At 36.1% G+C, this 21,328-nt stretch overlaps 1 long non-coding RNA gene across 3 annotated transcripts in view; it reads right to left on the bottom strand.

Annotated features, from left to right (window-relative positions):
• LOC141504660 (uncharacterized) overlaps positions 1-21,328 on the bottom strand; it is a 98,184-nt gene that overhangs the window by 49,856 nt on the left and 27,000 nt on the right. For all 3 annotated transcript variants that reach the window (XR_012473445.1, XR_012473446.1, XR_012473447.1), the window contains exon 2: positions 18,850-19,028. This is a non-coding gene — a long non-coding RNA (uncharacterized LOC141504660). The remainder of the gene's footprint in view (positions 1-18,849; positions 19,029-21,328) is intronic.

Below are 21,328 nucleotides of genomic sequence, written 5' to 3'. Positions count from 1 at the left end.
GACTACGAAGATATCAGGTACAGATCTGGAAACATTACAGCTTTCCACAAGTTCACATGCATCACTGACCCTGGGAATATTCCCACAGAGGAGAAAATACTCTGTGAAGTAAACACCACCTACCAAGCTGAGCTGGAGCCAAGTCCACTCTGCACATGACCAGCTATACCCAGGGACCCTATTTAAGTCACAAATGCCCCCTAAGGGTGTGAATCCCTCAGCTCTAACAAAGGTCTTGATCTGAATAGAATTAAGTTCCCAGGGTTGGCCATTGTATCCCTGGATTCTGAGATTGTCTGGGGCAGGAAAACTACTTGAAAATTACCATGACTACCTGGGTCCATCTAGAGAGCATGTTGATCTTCCAGGCAACTGGTTGTTCCGTAGATAGCAAGCCGGACTTAGAATCAGGAAAACATAAGTTCAAATGTTGCCTCAAGTACTTTATTAACTGTGTGACCTTAGACAAGTCACTTAACCTCTGTTTACCTCAGTTTTCTCAACTATAAAATATGGAGATAACTATTAAGGTTTCATCTCACAAGGGTTGTCCTGAAGATCAAACAGAATATTTGGAAAGTCCTTAGGATAATGTTTGGCATGGTGGGTGCTTAATAAATTCTTGTTTCCTTTCCTTATTATTTTATAGATTGTGGTTGTAGAGCCAGAAGGTATCATAAAATCCATTATATGAAGAAGCTGAGATATAGAAAAGTCAAGCAAACTAGTCCAAGTTTGTATAGATATTTAGTCTCTGAGGCAGAATTTGAAACCAGGTTTTCCTGATGCCAAGTCCATCACTCTTATCCTTCAATAAACCCTAGGACACCAAACCAAACATGAGTGTGGTTCATTGTGACAGACAATAGGAATTTTTCAAATCAAGTCAATATCAAAGTACCAAAATTATTCTGTTTCTGAGAAAATTAGCAGCTCTTTTCTCCTCTTCAAGTGTTTATAACCCAAGTGATTTCTAAGACCCTTATAAGTACCAGGAAGAGTGATTCCAAAGAGTTATTCAACCCTAAAGTCAGAGCCAGTGGAATAATATGGCCTTTCACTCTGGGACTTAGGAGGAATGGCAAAAGATAAACCAACTAGATATTTTTTCTTTCTCAATAAGGCCTAGAATTAAATCTGACATAGCCTGATGGTAAAATAATTTTGGTGAACCCATTGTCATCTCCAAAGCTCATGCATTCAAAAACAATCACATGACTAATAACCTCTGACAATGTTACAGAGGCTTAGAACAAAAATGGGAGAAAGATTTTCTATGGAACTTTGTGGGGCTGCTATTTTACCCAGGAAAGTTGGGGGGGAAAATACACATACACACATAGATGTCACTCTTTGCCCCTCAACTTTTTAATCTGACTCAGAAAATCTAGTGTAAAATGAAGGAAGAAAAAGGAGCCTAATATCTAGAAGGTGAAAATATATTTCATTTTTTTCTTCCTTGAAATGCCATAGCAATTTGACTTGAATTGGCAGGGAAAGCAGATGATCCAGTTTGGCAGAGGAAATTAGGAATAGTCTCATGGTGGTGTTTCTGAAGAAGGGAGGGTCCCTTATAAGTTGTCAACTTCCCCAAAGACAGATTCGATTATGAACAAAACACCAGAGAACAAAAAAAGTCTTACAAAAAAATAGAAGTGCCTGGAAAATTAGTATGAAATGATGTGGCATATAGTGAGTAAAGTAGAAAGACAATATACACAGTGATTACAGTAATGTAAGGGCCAAGAATGTTAAAAGGAAGACTAACTCTGAACAATTGTAATAATTAATCTCAGTCACAGAAAGCAGATGATGAAATATTCCAGGAAATTACAGGAGCAAGCTTTTGTATATACTATCAGACAGTTACTGTATCAATGGTTTTTGCTTAGCTGTTTCTCTTTCTTAAGTGGGAAGTGGCGAGAAAGAGCAGGATTAAGATGCGTAAGATCTAGGGTCATATCCAGAATGATCATAGTATAAAAAAGAAGAAAGAAAACAGATGTGCACTTTAATAGGCACCTGGTTATGTACTCTTTTTCTCCTAGAAATAAGTTTCTTAAATATGGAACTGCTCTTTTTTAAAAAAATAAATTTAAAAGAATAAAGGTATTATCAGAAAGGTAATAGAAAAGGTTAGAGGCAGCATGGCAAAGAGTGCAGGGAATGATTATAACCATTATTTCCAAACAATTGTTGTTTTTTAAATCAGGTATGTAGTGCAGATGGAGTCTCAATACTTAATTACCCCCATCCACTTCTCAATACTTTTTCCTCTTGGCTCTCTACTCTTTTTAAAATAAATTTTCTATCTTTTATTTTTACACATTCACTTCCAAATATATCCTTCTACCCTCTTCTACACAATGAGCCATCCCTTATAACAAAGACTTAAAAGGAAAGGGGGGGAAGGAAGATCAATAAAGTGAAACAACATCAACTATATTTCATTTATGCAATGTTTGAAATCTATAGTCCCCCATGCCTGCAAAAAAGGGAGAGGAAATTTATCTTCTCTCCTAAGGAGGTTGTTCCTTATAATTGCTATCTTTGCTTTTACTCCAACCCCTCTGCCTATCTTGTTCTTGCTCAATACAAAAATAACAACAATAATTAATACAATCTAGTATTTTCTAGTACAGTGATAATTCAATTAATAATTCTCTAAGAAGACAGGTTTGTTAATTGAAGACAGTCTCATAGTGTTCTTAAGGCTGGAACAGTATCAATGGTATTATTTAAGGACAGGGATATTTGATGAGTGATCAAGGCCTAGGCATGACTGATAGAAGCATCTTACTGCTGTGACTTGCCAAATCTAGAAGAGCAAGGCCCACATACACTGAGTTCACTAGCATAGGGACAGAAAATAGGCAGGAATAGGGCTAATGGAAGCCAGAAACTGTAGCCTTCCACTGGAGGAAATGAGTGATGAAAGGTATGAGAATGGAAAAAACAAGAGGTTCAGGTGGAGCGGACAGAAGTGAGAAGCAGGGGCCCAAAATAACAGATTAGATAAAAAGAACATTGTAAACACTGGGGAGGGAGTCATAAAGAAATTGAGGCTGTGTTAGGAAGAGGAAAGGAAAAGGAATGACTAGAATAATTAAATGCTATTGCTTATGGAATCGGTGAAAGAAAGAAGATTCACTGAAGGGAAAAGAGAACAGGAGAGTTCTGAGACATACTTGTGTCTACTATCATACCAAAAGGATTCAAGACAGACAAATAGAATGGATGAGAATGTTATCTTTTATTTCTTAAGAAAACTATTTTCTATAAAGTTTAGTGGATTATGAAAATTTGGCCCACTACCTACATAGGAGGGCAATATGAGTAAGTCCAAGTCCTAAACTAAACTATATTAGTCTTTATTAGGAAAAGGATAATTTCATCATCAGAGTCTGGAAGAAAGGCTGAAAGGATGGGGAGGAGAGTAAAAGGAGAGTGATATCAAGAGACTTTGAGATCCAAAGACAGACCATGGTGAGAGTAAGATTTACCCCAAATAAACTGATGAATTCACATTTGAAAGAAAATATTTAATATCAACTAAGTTTTATTCAAATAAAACTTTATAAAACCCAGCTGTGTTCAGGTACTGTGCTATTGGTTTATGGTCAACTAAAAGGAATGAGAATTAATACCAGGGTTGAGAAAAGCTTTATGATAAAAAAATAGCTAACTCCTGTTTCAAGGATTGCAGCTTTACATACATCCTATCACTTACTCTCATAATAATTTCATAATGTGAATATTATAAACATTGTTAGTCTCCTTTACAGATAAAGAACTTAAGGCTCAGAGAGGTCAAATGACATCACCATGCTCACACAACTAGTAAGTGTCAAAAGTCAAGTTTTTTTTCAAGTTCAGATATCCTCTGCCTCCAAAGTCAACACACTTTTAAAAATTTTATAGATTTAGAAACTGAAGGGAATTTTTAAGTCATCAATTCCAATTGCCTTATTTTATAGAATCAGAGGAGTTAAGAGTCTTAGAATCATAGATCTAGTAAGCATCTGAAGCAGGATTCAAATCCAAACATTCCTTATTTTAGTCCAATTTGCCATCCCCTATACCATGTTGCTTTTCAAATTTTATTGAGACCTTTTGTCCTTTTATTACTGTCATTTCTGAATACCTTTGCCATTAACTAAACTTTTGCTTGTTATAACAACAAAAATTAATCAAAAAAATTGACATAATGACCACATCTGACAATGTATATAGAATTCTGAATTTTGTACAAGTCAAGCAACAGCCCAAACCTTCAGATGCCAGTACTATTTATTGTAGTATGTGTATATTTCCTAATATTTAACCATTTAACATGATTAATGCTAAGCTGGGGTAGCTAGATGGCATAGTGGATAGAGAGTGAGGCCTGCAATCAGGAGACTCATTTTTCTGAATTCAAGTCTAACCTCAGACATTTACTTAACTGTGTAACCTTGGACAAGTCACTTAGCCCTGTTGGTCTCAGTTTCCTCATCTGTAAAATGAACTAAAGAAGGAAATGGCAAACCAGTCCAATATCTTTGTCAAGAAAACTCCAAATGGAGTCATTCAAGGTCACACACAACTTAATAATAAAAGTTGTACTACCATTTTAATAGGTTTTTTTTAACGTAAATGACAAAGGTTTTAAGTATTATGCTCTTAGTTTTATTTTCCCATAAGTCTTGTGGTTTTTATTGTGTGATTTTTGCACAGAATAGTGATTTTTAGGAATACGTTTATCCATATATCCTGTTATAGCAGAACTGACTGTATTTCAGGTCAGATTTGCACTCAAGTCTTCTATTGTGCCAAGTAGCTGCCTCTGTATCATATGTATGCCATTCTTCTGGTTTAACTACCAAATATTCAAACTTACTGCAGAGAGGGCAACTCCAATGGGCTGGCCACATTGTTCAAATGTCAAATGTACATTTGTCTAAAAGATTATTTTTTGGAAAATGCACACAAGACAAGCACTTATATGATGGTCAGAAGAAGTAAAACAAGGACACTCATAAGGTTACTCTGAAGATCTTTAATATCAATTGTGTGACATGGGAGATACTGGGCATAGGACCCCCCCCCCCAACATGACATGCCCACATCAAAGAAGACACTACTCTATTAGCAAAGCAGAATTGCAATAGCTCAAAAGAAAGGTGAGATGAGCAAATTTAGAGACTTCTCCAATCCAAACGTTCATATGAACCAATTGTGCCCAACCTGTGGTAGGGGCTTCCAAGCTTGTGTTAGTCTAATCCAGGTGTGAGGAATCTTTTTTTCTGTCAAGGGCCATTTTGATATTGCTAACATTATTCATGGGTTATGTTTGATCAAGTATTTAATTAATTCACCCTAAAAAGCTCCTAAATTTTTTGAATTTCAAGTCCACCTGACTTGGCAACATTAGACCCAGCACAAAGTTCTAATAAGTTCCAGTCAGAAACAATGCATCTAAATCCAAACATAGCGATGTCATTTTGATCTTTTTCAAGAATGAAGGATAGGGGAGGCTAGGTGGCGCAGTGGATAGAGCACTGGCCTTGGAGTTGGGAGTAGCTGAGTTCAAATCCAGCCTCAGACACTTAATAATTACCTAGTCGTGTGGCCTTGGGTAAGTCATTTAACCCCACTGCCTTGCAAAATCTAAAAAAAGAAAAGAAAAAAAAGAACAAAGGATAACAACCAACTATATTATTCTAGTTCTACTTATTTCACTTTGCATCTATTCTTACAAAATTTAATATGTTTCTTTAGATTCCTCATTTCTTTCATTTCAAAGTCCACAATAATACTGTGTTACGTGATATAGTTTGTACCCAACTCATTTCTACTACTCCTCACTTTCCTGATAATGGATTATATACCTAACTGTGTGACCTTAGACAAGTCACCTAACCCCATTGCCTTGAAAAAAAGAAAATGGATTATAACTAAATACAATTATATATAAATATAACTGAATTCTGGTCCAAGAAGTGTGGAGAGGTATAAGTTTCTTCCTGGTGGTCCTACAAATGGGGATGTAAAAAAATCACACTCTCAGAGATGGTAGGAAACTCAGAGACCATCTAACCTCACCCCAACTGATCTAGTCCAATCCAAACCAGAATGTACTAAGTTACTTTTTATAAGACATACTATGCTAAAAGCTGAGAATACAAAGAAAAAATCCTTGCCCTTTCAAGGGCATACGTCCTTTCAGGAAGAATCACTTCTACAATATCATCAACAATCAATCATCCAGTTTCTAAACAACATTTATGAGGAAGAATTTACCACTCACTATAATAACACATTTTACTTGAAAGCTCTAATTGCTAGGACTTTTCCCCCATTATATCAAACCTAAACTGTTCTACTCCACCTTTTATCCATTACTCATTATTCTGGCTTCTAGGGCAAAACAAAATAAGTCAGATACCTCCAATGACAGGCCTTCATATACTTACTTCCAGGGATAAGGATATGGTTCCATCTCCAATCCCAAGTTATCAATCAACAGAGAAAATTAGATATTAAGGAATTTTCCCATAGCCTCATCATAATATGTAAACAAAACCACAACCAATTCGAAAAGAACCTTGGGCTGTTTTGTAAAAGGCAGATGATGCCATTCAAGAAACATCTTTTAACTAGTTAAAAAGATGAAGTCACACTTCTTGGACAAAGTATAAAAAGAGACTATATAACCCAGTGGTGAGTTCAGTTCATCAACGCATCAATCTAACGAAAGAAGAATTCCAAAGAAGCAATCACTGGTAACAAAAAAAAAAAAAAACAAAAAAAAAAAAAAAAGGACAGGACTTCTCACCATGTCACAGACACAATACATTTAAATGGAATGTATTCAGAGGAAGGAAGCAACTTTAAGGAATATGTCCCCTTGCATCAGATAATGCCACCTTTGTACTTGAGAGCACTCCCTATAATCAGGAGTTGTGGGGTTCCTCTAATCATGTACTATTCTCTACATATGGTCTTCACTAACACTGTTCTTTAAGTCTCAGCCTCAGTTTTGTGTACTTATTGGAGAGCATACACCATTCTTTGGGGGGGGGAAGATTGAGAAGTTTCATAATAACTGTTCATATTATACCATTTTATTAAATACCTTTACTAAAATATAATCGAGGCCACTTGATAAATTAGTGAGAATTACACCTATGGGGACTGTACTAGAAAGAAACCCTCAGGATTACACCTAAGGAAAATAGAGTCATTCCCTAGGGAACAACTTTAAGTGAGAGTGGGAATTTAGTAGAGTAGCCTGAAGGAGGAGAGCTATATAGGCAACTATCTTTTGACCCTAAATCCCTTTTCCAGGTTAAACTTTCTCAGTTTCTTCTTTCTGATGGTCTATTGGCTCTGCTAATTGGAAAGGAGTGTGTATATGGGCGAAGTGGGATATTTCTAGAAGTAAACTGACAGAAAAAAAAATCCTCAAAGCAAAAGAACATTTCCCTATTCCTTTTTGTGCAAACCAGGACTTTCTTCACTTTTCCAGGAGAAAAAGAGTTAGCTCTACAAAATTATGGAAATGTGCCTGTCCTGTTTGTTTAGCCCTATATTGTGTTGCCATTCTATCTGACCATATCATTTGCTGTCAAAGAACATTTTGGGTAGATTTGCTTATAAGATAACTATATAAAAATACTGGAAATATTCAGCACTGTCTTTTAATGTAATCGTTTGCCTCTCACAGCATTTGGTTCATCTTACTGCCTGTGCCAGAAAATAAGAACAGAGAAAAACTGCCAGACATTTGCACAAATATTGTTTTGCTGCCTTGAAATTTTATCCTTTGTGTTGTTTACCATAAGGATCTCTGATTATATGGATGTAAGAACTCTTTCTATCAATGAAGACTGAAGATTGCATATAATAACATGGTAAATAAGTCTGAGAAAGTTGCCTGAAGCTGCTTTAAAAAGTTATTACACAACTCATAAGTGTCAGATACAGGATTTGAACCTGGGTTCAAAGTTTGACCCAAGTCTAGCACAACTACATCGCTGCAGGTAGAGGGCACAGAGGAGCAATATGGATCTAATATTGTATCAGTGTAGGTAAACAACCAGAGTGGAAACTCCCTTCACCAATTAAAATCCACAAATTGTCCACAACTTGTAGTTTTAGATTTGGCTGCTGGGCACTGAAGAGTCATATGCCTTACCCATGATCATACCTACAGTTAAGGGTCTTTGGCTTATACTTAAACGCAGATCTTCAGGTCTCCAAAGTCAGCCCTCTGTCCATTATACCAAGCTATCTCTCCTGACATAATGGGAACAATTAGTACAATGATCTTTAACTTCTCTTTGCCTTTCTAATATTTGCAAATGAAGCAAATTTTGCTTCAGGAAAGCTATGAATAACCTTGAGATTACTGGCCTTTTATATTCTTTACAGACCATGTACCACTCACTCCACCCCAACCCTTCTGTGTTCACACACAGTACATCCCTCAGTGCCACTCCATAACAGGGGGCATTTGTCAGAGTTACTATTGCAGGCTTTTCTGTAAAGACAAAAGAAGGATTGTTTCTTGGTTTATTTCTGACAATAGGATATTGCAAAGGAACACCCAAAACATTGCATCTCATTCTTAACAAGCTCAGTGGCATTTGTGGATTTGAAATCTTTGAGTTAAGAGATTTTTTTTTTGATAGAACTTTAGGGACAGTCTTTTGAGAGGAAAAATAACTCTTCTTATGAGAAACAGAGAGCTAAAAATTCAAAACAATGATATTTCCTATTTGCAGCTCCCTAGTCATTGGCCTGAACCTGGAAAGTGACTCACAGCTGAACTGAGTTGATCCATGATGTCAATACTTTTTTTTCTACAAAACTCTAGAGGTATGACTTGATCCCTTCGGCCAGTCTCAGGATGCTTTCTGCATAGGAATCTTTTGTTTTTTATCTAATAGTCAAAAATGCTATGATTCTTTCATATTGGTGACTGAAGCAGGCACTGTGGAGTGCTTGGAGCTTAGACATATCAAAGAGGCAAGCTAGGGTCTTCTGCATCCTGAGCTATCACCAATCATCCTCACTTTTGTCTTGCCAGTGCATTTCAATGACTCTGGGAGAGAGTGAGACTGACAGCTTTGTGTGCAACTCTGCCTCATCTAAATCCAATTCACACACAAGTCAAAATATCACCTCAGAAATGAAGGATGAACAATAACAATAGCAAAATGTGTTAGCCCATTTGATCCACATATCAACCCTATAAGGTAGCTCCTATGCAGATAACGAAAATGAGTTAATTTAAGTGATTTGTTCAGTCAAACAGCTAATCCAAGGCAGTATTTGAATTCAGGTCTTCCTGACTCCATATGTCTATCCATTGCAGAGAGTAGCCTAACGTCTGAGAAATTGCTACAATCAAAGATTAGCGCAGAGCAGTGGAGATATTTCAAAGGAAGTAAATTGACTTGAGAATCTCCAGAAAGCCTCCAATTGGGGTTCAAATAAACACAAAGTGTTTATTCCAAGATTTCTGAAGTTGTATTGGTAAACATGGCAAAACCATATCATCTTGGAGGTTTTAGGACAGACTTATGTCTGTGAAGTAAAGCAGCCTTTCTCTGAACTAAACTTCTAAGAAAGCCTTGGGAACAAAGAATGAATTCATTGGGAGAGAGTCCTTGGAAACCATGAATAAGGTATGCACATCATCTAAAGTTAGAAACTGAGGGAAGGAGATAGCATGGCAGCAATGAAGACGTCTCTCCCCATTTCTTAATCTGCAATTCTGGACTAGGAAATTCCCCATTCCTCTCCACTACAAAGAAGTATAAATGTGTATTAGAATGAACAATGGAACCAGATAACAAACTGACCGCAATAAAAAGGCCTAGGACACTCAGCAAGAAGATGAAGGCTGATGGTGCAAAGTCTAGTGAAAATGAAAGTGGACATTATTAGACTGCCATATTATTACATAGATGTTTATCTGGGATGGATGCTATTCTGTTTCCTCACTTCTGCTAAAAAGGGAAGCAAAAAAGTTTTGGGATTTTTTTTTTAATTTCAGCAAATGAAACTTTCAGTCCTTTTCTCAAAGCTTGGAAGACATAAGAGAGGGAAAAGCTGGGAACTGATTGGAATATCAAAGTTTTGAGATAAAATTGGCTAATGATTCTTGGTTTTACCATTCTCTTATTAATCTTTTATTTAACCATCACCTTAAGGTTTAAGTGACTAAAAAAAAGATGGGATTTAAAAAGAATAGGAGTGGCTGATGGGTGAAGGCTGAGTCCATGAGTCATGACTCATAAATATACCGAGATAAAGAGTTTTAAGATGTAACCTCCTATTGGGTAATTGATAGTCAACAACCCTGAGTCCTTTTTCTAACAGAGAAAAGCAGGTTCCTATTAACATACTTAATTAGGACAATTTGAAATTAGATGATGCTCCTCTCATCTTAGTAAATCTTTTATTATATTTTTCAAGTTATGTGTGTTGGGGAGGGGAAGAAAAAAAGTATTTTTAAAATTAAATAGTAGGTCAACTAAAATGAGCACAATTAGATCATTTTTGTAACTAACTTTAACTGCAAACATTTTCAGAATATGAAATGAAATCACAAAGATCAAAGGATAATACATAAAGAATCACATGTGGATTATTGTGCTTGGTTCTAAAAAATAAGTTATCTAAGCTTTTAAATATAAATTATTTCCATCTAGTTATTTCACTTACAAATGTCACAAGGTAAATTGGTTTCAAAAAGAAAGTGGAGAAACATGAAGATATTTATGTAATACTGAGAGAAAAATACTTCCTAAGAGAATGTTAATATTTCTCTCTTGGCTTATCTTTGTATCATTCTAGGGTGTTTTTTAGTATGTAATTCATAATGCTTTAATCTCCTGAAATCAAAAGAACACAGTATTTTTAGTCCTTTAGAAAAAAAGAGCTAAGGAATTTAGATACAGAAAAGATTGTTTTCTGACCCTAAATTGAAATTCTACAGACCATTGAAATTACTAAACCGTATAAATCAAGAAGGTAGAGAGTACAATGTTTATTCTTTTACATGATGAGATAACAGCAACTGAATATTTAATTCCAAGAGATAGGTTTTTATTTAAATTTGAATATTTCAGAAACATTAGGGAGAAAAAAGTTTCTTTTCTACAGCACTTGGTTAAAAGTTATTTGTTAATCAATCTGTCTATTAGATCATTAAATTAAATCAATATTTATCTCAGCCTTAGTAATCTTTATTAAAGCAGTACTTAATTGTAGGAAAACTCATCTCATAGTCTACAGAATCAAAATGGACCAAGTCAATGACACAATAAGTGATGATTTTTCAGTTTGGCAAACACATATTTGAACAATTCTTCTAGAATCTTTTGAGTTGATAATCTAATCTCAAATTCTAACCCAATTCTGGATCCATCTTGGGTCTCTCAGAAGTTGATGATCTGAATAGCTTTCCCATAACATCACTTCAGCCTAGGAAGATTTCTCTTCCAAAAGGATTTCTCTCACCCAAAGGTGACCAACTTTGACCTTTCTTACAGAGCCTTCCTCATTCCCTGTATTATAATAGATATAATTAGCTCCTGTTGTAAAGTGTGATTGACTCTCAGGGATTAGACATACTATAGACATATAGTCTGACATTTGATTACCTTAAGATTGGTTTAAAGCCTTAATCACTCTTCTCAGCTTCCTTTTTCTCTGTACTTTTTTTAGACCAGACTTCAGGGCCTCTTTTTTGATCATTTATATGTAACTTCACTCTTCAAGATCTAGGGAGCAATCGGTCTCACTACTTGGGTGACTTCTGAAAGGTCCACTCCTTTCCAGATTCCAGGTTAATCTCTCTGTTTCCAATTATATCATGCAATTGACCTAATGAACCTTGACTCACCAACATCTCTTGAACTTTGCTCAAAGAAATTCTAGTTCTCTTCTCTGACCTAAACAGATAAACCTATATAAGTATTCTTTGAGCTGACCTATAATCTCATCTCAATTAGAATTCAGTTTTCATCCTCCTTAGACCTGACTTCCAATTCTATCCTCTAAAAGCCCTCACCTTCCCTGGAGCTCCAAAGTAAATTTGAGTAGTTTAGAGAAATCTTCATTCAATGAAAACCCCTCTCCATTGGACATAAAGCTGGAAATGATTTTCAAAGTCATTCATGATACCGATGAGGAAACTGAGACCAAGAGAAAAGCCCAAGATCCATACTAGAAGTCCTTTGCTTCTTTCCACTGTTGCCTTTCACTCCTCACCATAACTAATCAGCTTTCAGGCATTTATTAGAGTTTTGTTTCATCTCTCATCTCTGTCCCTTCCTCTCACTCCTGCCAATAGTGTTGATCCTGGGGAAGTTGTCCTCTGTGATCAAAGAAGACCATGTCATCATATACAGGATGATATTACTTCCACATTATGGGAGTCGTTTAGTGCAAAGACATTCTTCTCACTGTCTATACCAGAACCATTTCACCCCATGACCTGATTTGATAGGAAACAGGACTTCAGGTGATTTCTGGATGCTATGGGAGTCCTTGGCTTTATGAATATATCAGAAAGGCACCATGGCAGCCCAGTAATTCCAGGAAAAGTGCCAGAATGTGATTTTCTAGCACAAATTAGTGATAACACAGCAATCCAAACCTGTCTCTCGATAATCCAAGCATCAATATGGCCTTTCCTCTCAGGTCTTCAACTATACTCTCCTCCAGAACCCAAAGACTTTGGTTTCCCAGAAGCTGCCTAAACAGATCATGAGAATAATCCAGCCAGATTGCTAATTGACATCATTTCTGGTCAGATCTACAACGATACCTGAGCTGATTTTGTAATAGAATCCTACTTGATTTCCCTGTCTTAAGTTTCTCTCCTCTCTGATCCATCTTACACACAACTGACAAACCAATATTCCTAAAACCATGTCATCCCCTTTCCATCAACACCATCATCCAAAAATCTGCAATGGCTCCCTATTGCCTCTAACATAAAATTAGGATGTCATCAATCTAGTATTTTAAGTACCCTGCATTCTGATCCCATGTACCTTTTCGACTTTCACATTACTTCTTGTCATACATTTTCCATTTCATTCAACTAACTGGTTAGCTATTCCCCACATATGATAATTCCTCTCCCATGTCTGTGTCTTTGGTTCTCCATGTCTGGAATGCATACCTTGCTCTTCTCCACCTCTTGGAATATTGCTGTTGTTCAGTCATCTCAATTGTGCCTGACTCTTCCTAACACCATTTGGAGTTTACTGGAATAGTTTGCCATTTCCTTCTCCAACTTATTTTACAGAGGAGGAAATTGAGGCAACTAGGGTTAAAAGACTTGCCTAGGATCATGCAGCTAGTAAGTGTCTAAGGCAGGATTTGGAATCTTCCTGATCCCAGACCTTCCACTTTATCCACTGTATCACCTAGCTGCCTCCTCTTAGAATACTTAGATCTCTAAATCACAACCCAAGTACAAACTCCTCAAACAATACCTTTACTGGTCCCTCTCCCCACTTCAATCATTTATTTATTTGTTTGTTTGTTTATTCTTATTTTGTACAAATAATGTTTTTTATACATTCCCACTTCAATTACTAACATACTTTCTCTATTACAATTACTTTTCATTATTTTGCATTTACTTTACATCTATTTATGTACAAGTAAAATGATTGATTATATTTTATTCATTTTTATATATTCTTATATTTACTTATTTGTGTCTTTGTTGACAGCATAGCATGATGGAAAGAATATTAGCTCTGCAGCCCTGTTTGTGGTGGCAAAGAATTGGAAATTAAGTGAATGTCCTTCAATTGGGGAATGGCTTAACAAACTGTGGTATATGTGTGTCATGGGACACTATTGTTCTATTAGAAACCAGGAGGGATGGGAGTTCAGGGAAACCTGGAAGGATTTGCATGAACTGATGATGAGTGAGAGGAGCAGAACCAGAAAAACAATGTACACCCTAACAGCAACATGGGGTTGATGATCAACCTTGATGGACTCACTCATTCTACCAGTGCAACAACCAGAGACAATTTTGGGCTGTCTGCAATGGAGAACACCATCTGTACCCAAAGAAAGAATTGTGGACTTTGAACAAAGACCAAAAACTATTACCTTCAAGTTAGAAAAAAAATGTTATCTTATTATGTAATGTTGCTATCTCATACTTTATTTTTCTTCCTTAAGGATATGATTTCTCTCTCATCACATTCAACTGAGATCAATGTATACCATGGAAACAATGTAAAGACTAACAGAATACTTTCTGTGGGGGTTAGGGGGAGGGAAGCAAGAATGGGGGAAATATTGTAAAACTAAAAATAAATAAAATCTTTCTAAAAAAAGATTAGCGGGCAGGCTAGGTGGCATAGTGGATAAAGCACCGGCTTTGGAGTCAGGAGTACCTGGGTTCAAATCCAGTCTCAGACACTTAATAATTACCTAGCTGTGTGGCCTTGGGCAAGCCACTTGACCCCATTTGCCTTGCAAAAACCTAAAAAACAAAACAAACAAAAAAAGATTAGCTCTGGAAAGTGGTCCTGGATTCAAATCCTACCTTTGTCATTTACTACCTTACTTTGGACAAGTAATTTATTCTCTCTAGGGTTCAGTTTTTGTGTTTCATGAAGTGGGGGCATTGGACTAGATGACCTCTAAAATCCCATCTAGCTCTTAATCTATGATCATATGCTGAATCCTTACCTACTCCTAAACTAGAAATGTTTTGCAGAAAAGAGCTCTTTTCCGTTTATATCCTCAAAGACTAACATAGTATCTTGCACTTGGGTAGGTGTTTAATAAATGTTTATCTAATTAATAGAACTGAGATTGAAATGTGTATCCTGATTCCAAATCCAGTTGCTCCTTCCACTTCCCCATTCCCTCACAACATTAAGACTCTGAAAACTTCACATTTACAGTGTCACATAGGTCTCTCTATCTTCTCCATTGATAGCAGTGTCTATTAATCCACAATTATTTCTAGGGATTAAATTTACTAGTTTGTCATGGATTTAAAATTTAGTACCATTGATTCTCATCATTTTAAAGTAAGTTTAATAGACATCATTCCTTTTTATTCCAACTAAAAAGACTCAAAATGATGGCATCTTACATGTGTTTATGGGTAAATGAATGAATAAAATGAATAAATGAAAAAATGAATAAAAAATAATTAAAATATTAATTAATTAAAAATATTAATTAAAAAATAATTAAATTTTTGTGCTTGCCCCCTGTGCTCAACTCTGAGTCACAAAAAAATAAATAAGTAAATAAAGATAACCTCCAAACTCACTAACAGAAATTCTATTAAGAGATGTATATTTTTTAAGCAAGTTGTGACTCGGAAAGGGTATTTGGACTTGAAAGTCATGAAGTGGCAAGTGGATTAATGGACAATAAATTGATGTGATCCTTCCAGGAACTGTAATATTGAGTTGAGTTGATTAATGTTCCCAAAGAGGCACTGAGATGGAATAATAATAATAATAATAATTTTGTGTTCTATTGTATCATATACCCTGTATGGTATCTGTTACCATCACTTCATGTCAATAATCTGTTGTCAACTATTCCAAGAGTCTAGTCTCTTCATTGTCTTTTGAAACACCTGTAATTTTTGATTCTTCAGTATTCCATGACTAAGTAACATATTAAAACAAGGAGAATGTATTTGTGTTTAAAAGATGTATTTTTTTTATTTCAAAGAAACAGCTCCAAATCATGGAAAGAATTGCCCAAATGTCCATCCATAATCCATAGTCCAATCCATAATCTTCCTCCTGTACTATTCTAGGTCATTTGTGATATCTATTCAAGATATTGTTATATTTGTCCTTCAAATTTGAAGAGGATCAATAAAATCATAGAGTGATATCTTAACTCATTCATGAGTTGGATTTAAATGAAGCAGAATTGCACAAATTCCTTAATCTCATTCTCTCTTTCAGAGTCATCAAAGTTCAGTGGCAAGACAAAAGTGAAGATAAATGAGCAGGGATACAGTGCATGATCTTGGTATCTTCTGTATCTGATCAAGCTCTAAGCACTCCACAGTGCCACCTTTGTGACTGTTGGAACAAAATTTTCTCATCTGTCCATTTCACCAGGGTAAATCTTATGCTTGGGGTAGAAAACCTAACTCACTGAGTTTGAGGCCTGTCAGTGACCCTCAACCTTGTTTTGTCTTTTGCTAAGACAGTTTACCAGGGTGGTCACTGTACATGTTACAGCTTCTTGGAGCCACAAGTGAGACAAGGTAGATGAGCAAACCTGAAAAAAGGACTCGATAGTACAAACACTCCACATATCCATCCAAGATACATGTATTATATATGTATATCTGTAATTCAAGAGGCTATCCTAATTGCACATCAGGATTTGGTCAGTAAGCATTCTTTAGTAATTTGCTTTTTCTTTGTGGATTATGGGCTAGCTTTAAAATAGTCGTAGATTTAATTGAAGAGGTCTTTATAGCACTCAGGAGGTAGAAGTAAATCTTTGACAAACAGGAGTATTGAGATTACTTCACAATCATTCCATTTCCATTTGGAATCTGTACAGTACATACTCAGATACAGTTAATTTGTTAAGGGAGAGTCTTCAAGGTAAGGCTGTATTTTGTTTTATTCAATCAAATATTTTTCATAATAGTTCTTTTTCAGGGTTATTCATCCACCTTAAGTGTCCACCTTTACTCAATTCTCACCAATGGTTCCAAGAAGCTGTTAACTTGCACAGTGGCCACATTCCAATAAACTCTTTTAGCAGAAGGGCAAAACAGGGTTGAAGGTAACTGACAGGTCTCAAACCAAGTGAGCTGGAGAAGTGTCTATCCCAAGTATAAGAAGACTTTCCTTGGTGGAATGGGGAAATGAGAAAAATTTATTCCAATAGCCATGAAGGCAGCTGTAATAGGTGCTGAGAGGTGATTAGAGTATGGCCAGATATTGAAAACACCAAAGTTATAGGAAGTTCTTTCTTTTTTTTTTCCTCTATAGCCGGGTTTTAAAAATTCATTTACAAAAGCTTGCCTGTTCTGATCTCATGTTTTCATCAAGCATGATATGTTGTAAATATGTTTGTAACTCATTCTTTTGTTTTGTTTTGTTTTGTTTTTGCTTTTGCAAGTCATTGAGGTTAAGTGAATTGCCTAAGGTCACACAGCTAGATAATTATTAAGTGTCTGAGGCCAAATTTCAACTCAGGTCCTCCTGACTCTAGGATTGGTGCTCTATCCACTGCAACCACCTATCCCCACCTATAACTCATCCTTGGAAATATTTTATAGAAATAATAAAGTACATTGGGCAATAATTCTTGTGTATGATCACTTCTTTTGGTAATAATAGTTTCAGAATCTTCTCCCCTCCCCAAAAAAAACCTGATATCTCCCCTCTGCAATATCTTAAGAGTTGATCAATTAATATTTTCAAAATGATGTCGCCTCTAGAATATTTTTCTCTAATGCCTTGTCCTTCCCATCTTCATCTTTGAATAGATTGCCATTTCCACTTTCCCATGGATGTTGAAATGTTAGAAACCAGATAAGGGTCTTCCACCCCACCCCCCAACTAAGTAAATAGTTTTATACAAAAGAGCTGTCATGCTCACAAAAAAAAATGATACTTACAAGATCCATTATGAAAGTGTAGTAAGTGAAAAATGTATTATTCTGGTTCAGAGTAGGGAAAGATCACTTCCCACACTGAAGAACGGGACATGCTTCCCTGAGTATGTAGTGCAGCCTGGGACAGGTGGAATGGGGAGGGACAGCATTCCAGCCAGAAAGAACAGGACGTCTCCTTCTAGATAAGTAGAGGAGCCCTTAAGGTTGTTGCTGTAAACATCAGAAGTTTTCCCTTGTAAATCTATTTGAAGAAGGTGAAAGGTTTCAAGAATAGTAAGAATCAATTAAGTAGATGAAGGAGTAGTCATGTGCAAGGTCCAGAATACTCCTCTTCAGGCTTTAGCTCCTAGCCTATCTTGTTCTCTTATGGTATCACATGAATGATTCTGGGTCCACTCTCTCAAGTCAGTCCTGTTATACTTTACCCATCCCCAATTTGGGGTTCTCAGGCCCCTGAAAGGATGGAGTGAGGTCCTGGTCTAGAGTCCCATCTGGTTCTTTTCTCCCCATTTTGGGGGCCCACTAAGTAGCTCCCCCGCTTGCTTTTGATTATTTAACATTAAATTAGCTTTTATAATGGGATATTCATTTTCTTTAAAGATAAAGCAAAAAAAAATTATAAATATTTCCTCCCAACTCCTAAGGAGCATAATTTTACTTCAAAATACAGTCTAAGTGGGGTGAGAGATTAAGTTCACAATTTAGCTAAGTTTATATATGGCATTAGTCATGCTAAATTCACATTCAAAATTGTCAGACTTCAGTTGTTCATGTTACTGGGACCCTTCCCATCAGGACTTTGATGATGGGTTAGCTGCAATACCTGGCCCGAATTCCTGGACTCCCACAGTTCTGTGGCTCAAACTCCCAGCCCAGATCAAAGATTCTATTTTTTGCTCCTAAGAACAGAGTGAACAAAAAGTCTAAAGTCAAAGGGGTCATGTGACCTCTAGAGGGGAGAGGAGGCTCTAAAGATCCATAGTGTGAGTGAAGGACTTGCCTCCTCCCTTAGATGTGTATGCCACAAAAGCCACAGCAAGTGCTGAGTTGGGAGATTTTAAAGAACCCTACAGTTCTAGCTACAAAGTCAATGGAAAAAAGATGCTTCTGACCATAGGGTAGGTCAACATAGAAAACCCACACATGTTCCAAACCTCTTATGCCCAAGTTTCTGCCACTTTTAGAATTATACTTACTTGATTCATAGGCATATACTTAAAGCCATCCGAAACTGGAATGGACAACCTTGGAAAATAGTGGATTCCTCTTCATTAGAGGTCTTCAGGATGGATAATCACTTCTCAGGATATATCGTAAAGATTTCTTTTAGGAATGGGTTGGACTAGATAGCCATCGAAATCCCATATTTGTGATTCTATAAATTAAATAAATTAACACATTGTTTGAACTCCATGGAAGGAGTTATATAAATGCAAAGTAACATTATACTAAATATTGTATCACAAAAAATTAAAATCTTCTTTGTGTGTAGTATATAACTCCAAAATAAAGCTAATAAAAATCTCAAACCACTCCATAATTGTATAATAATCCCAATCAGACATCTTGTCAGGATCTCTAAACATCATCCTGCCCTCTTGTCTATTCAGTTTCTAGATTCCCATCCTGGGGCTGAGCTATCCAAGTTGGTGAATGAGTGTTTACAAACTCACCTAACTAACCCACTAAATCTAACCAGTCCTAAATCATGCTTCATATTCCATCTAGTCATGCAGCTTGGGCATCTTGAAATTGGTCTTTCTGCCATATGCATGTGTCTCTCTCATTCTTTTCTAACTCTAGCCCTGGGAAGAATAATCAAATCATAAAGGTAGTATATAATAGGTCTGGGACCTGAACCCAGGTCATCTAACCACATATCCTGTGTTTTTTTCTACCATACCACACTTTCTTATCCAGGCAACTGAATATTTGAACTACCATTTGTATATTTGTCTATTTGATACTACTTGTATCAAACTACTTTGCTCAAAAGAACCTCTGATTAGCCACATAAACTTACATGGACTTGATAAAACCACAGATACATAGACTCCTGTAATAGATATTCAATCTGGGAAACCATGGTAAAGGTACCAACATGGACATTTATCAAACAACCAACAAATACTGATTGAAAGAGTAGGCAGTTAGTGCCTACTATTGATGTGCCAAGCATTATAGGCAGGGAGGATACAAGTACCAAAAATGAAATCATCCTTCTTCCTGATCTGTTGAATTAAGGTACTTCCTAGGAGCCAAGTTTATAATCTGGTCCTTTTTGTTCAACCCCTTAGTCCAGCCCAGAATAGATATAGATATCGATATCAAACTAGATAGACAGATAAGAAATAGATATGTGTCTGTATACATAAACATATATACATATATACACATGTGTGTATATGTGTGATATGAGACCAGAAATTTTGAGTTGTTTCTTTAGTTCCCAACACTGTGGATTATGTCAAAAAAGAGACTGATAACTAAGCAGAAAGCAAAATCTATTCAGTAAGCTGTAAATAAGGGAAGTAACTTCTGCCCTGGATCTTTCTTTTTCTTTTTTGAGAGGGTCACATGGGACTCTATAGCTCTCTCTCTTGAACTTTTACTGAATGAAAGGGGATCTCTCTTCTCTTCCTCCTCTCTAGTAAGCAGGTAGACCTATATATAGGGTACTTCTGTGAACATAGCAGTAAATGCATGTACATGTTTAAATTATCCTAAGACTGGATTTCAAGTTCCTAGCTATCACTTCTGCACTGTGTGATTTGTCCTGATCACACAGGTAACCAAAGAGCAATCCTGATATGACCATTTCTAGCCTTGAAACTACCTCAAGACTTCAAGAGATCTGAATTCCATGAACTGAAAAGACTGGTTGTAATCATATTCTTCTCGGAGGAAAAGATGATGATCACCATGGGCATGAGTCATGATCTGATTGGCCAGAAGATCTGGACCTTGAGGTACTGTTCTAACAGTGCAGACTATGCATATTTTTCTCAATGGGAGAGAGATAGAAAATAGAAAATAGAAAATCTGTTTGAAAAAAATTAATCAAAAGAAAACAGGACCATACATTTATCAAACAGAGAATTAGATAAACATTTTTTCCACAGTAAGGAAATTTTATCTCATTTAAACAAGAATTCAAATCAGTGTTCATAAAAATAACAATCAGTTCAAACAAATAGTCACTCTGAATTATCAACTACCAAATCACATGTATCACAGTCAGGCACAGAAGACATACACACCAAGAAAATGAAGAGGCTTAAGTTCATGAAAGGAAAACATTTACAAAAGCAAAAATAGAAAGCTGAAAAGGAGAATATAATTTCTAGGGGATATACTTCTGGGAAGATATTGAGATGCCATTGGGCAATTTTTATTAGAATACCTTTAAATTCCTGGTTAGGTAGAAAAAGTAAGAGTGTTTCTGAGTCTCTCAGTCCTCAGTAAAATAAAATAAACAAATAAATATCTCCAAGAAAAAAGGGAGGAAAGAAAGGAGAACAAGTATCCTTACCCACTCTCTAAGCCAGAAGGATAAAAGTATCCAATATAAAATCCTCCTTCTCAAGAAACAGCAGAAAGAAAAGAAAGGGGCGGGGGGAATCTATTTCTAGTTTTCAATATGTATGAATTCCTGAATGACAGAATGCACAGATA

The sequence above is a fragment of the Macrotis lagotis genome, chromosome 1 (genome assembly GCF_037893015.1).
Source record: "Macrotis lagotis isolate mMagLag1 chromosome 1, bilby.v1.9.chrom.fasta, whole genome shotgun sequence".
NCBI lineage: Eukaryota > Metazoa > Chordata > Mammalia > Peramelemorphia > Peramelidae > Macrotis > Macrotis lagotis.
Note: the sequence above shows the minus strand (reverse complement) of the source record. Positions and strands in the feature narration are given on the sequence as shown.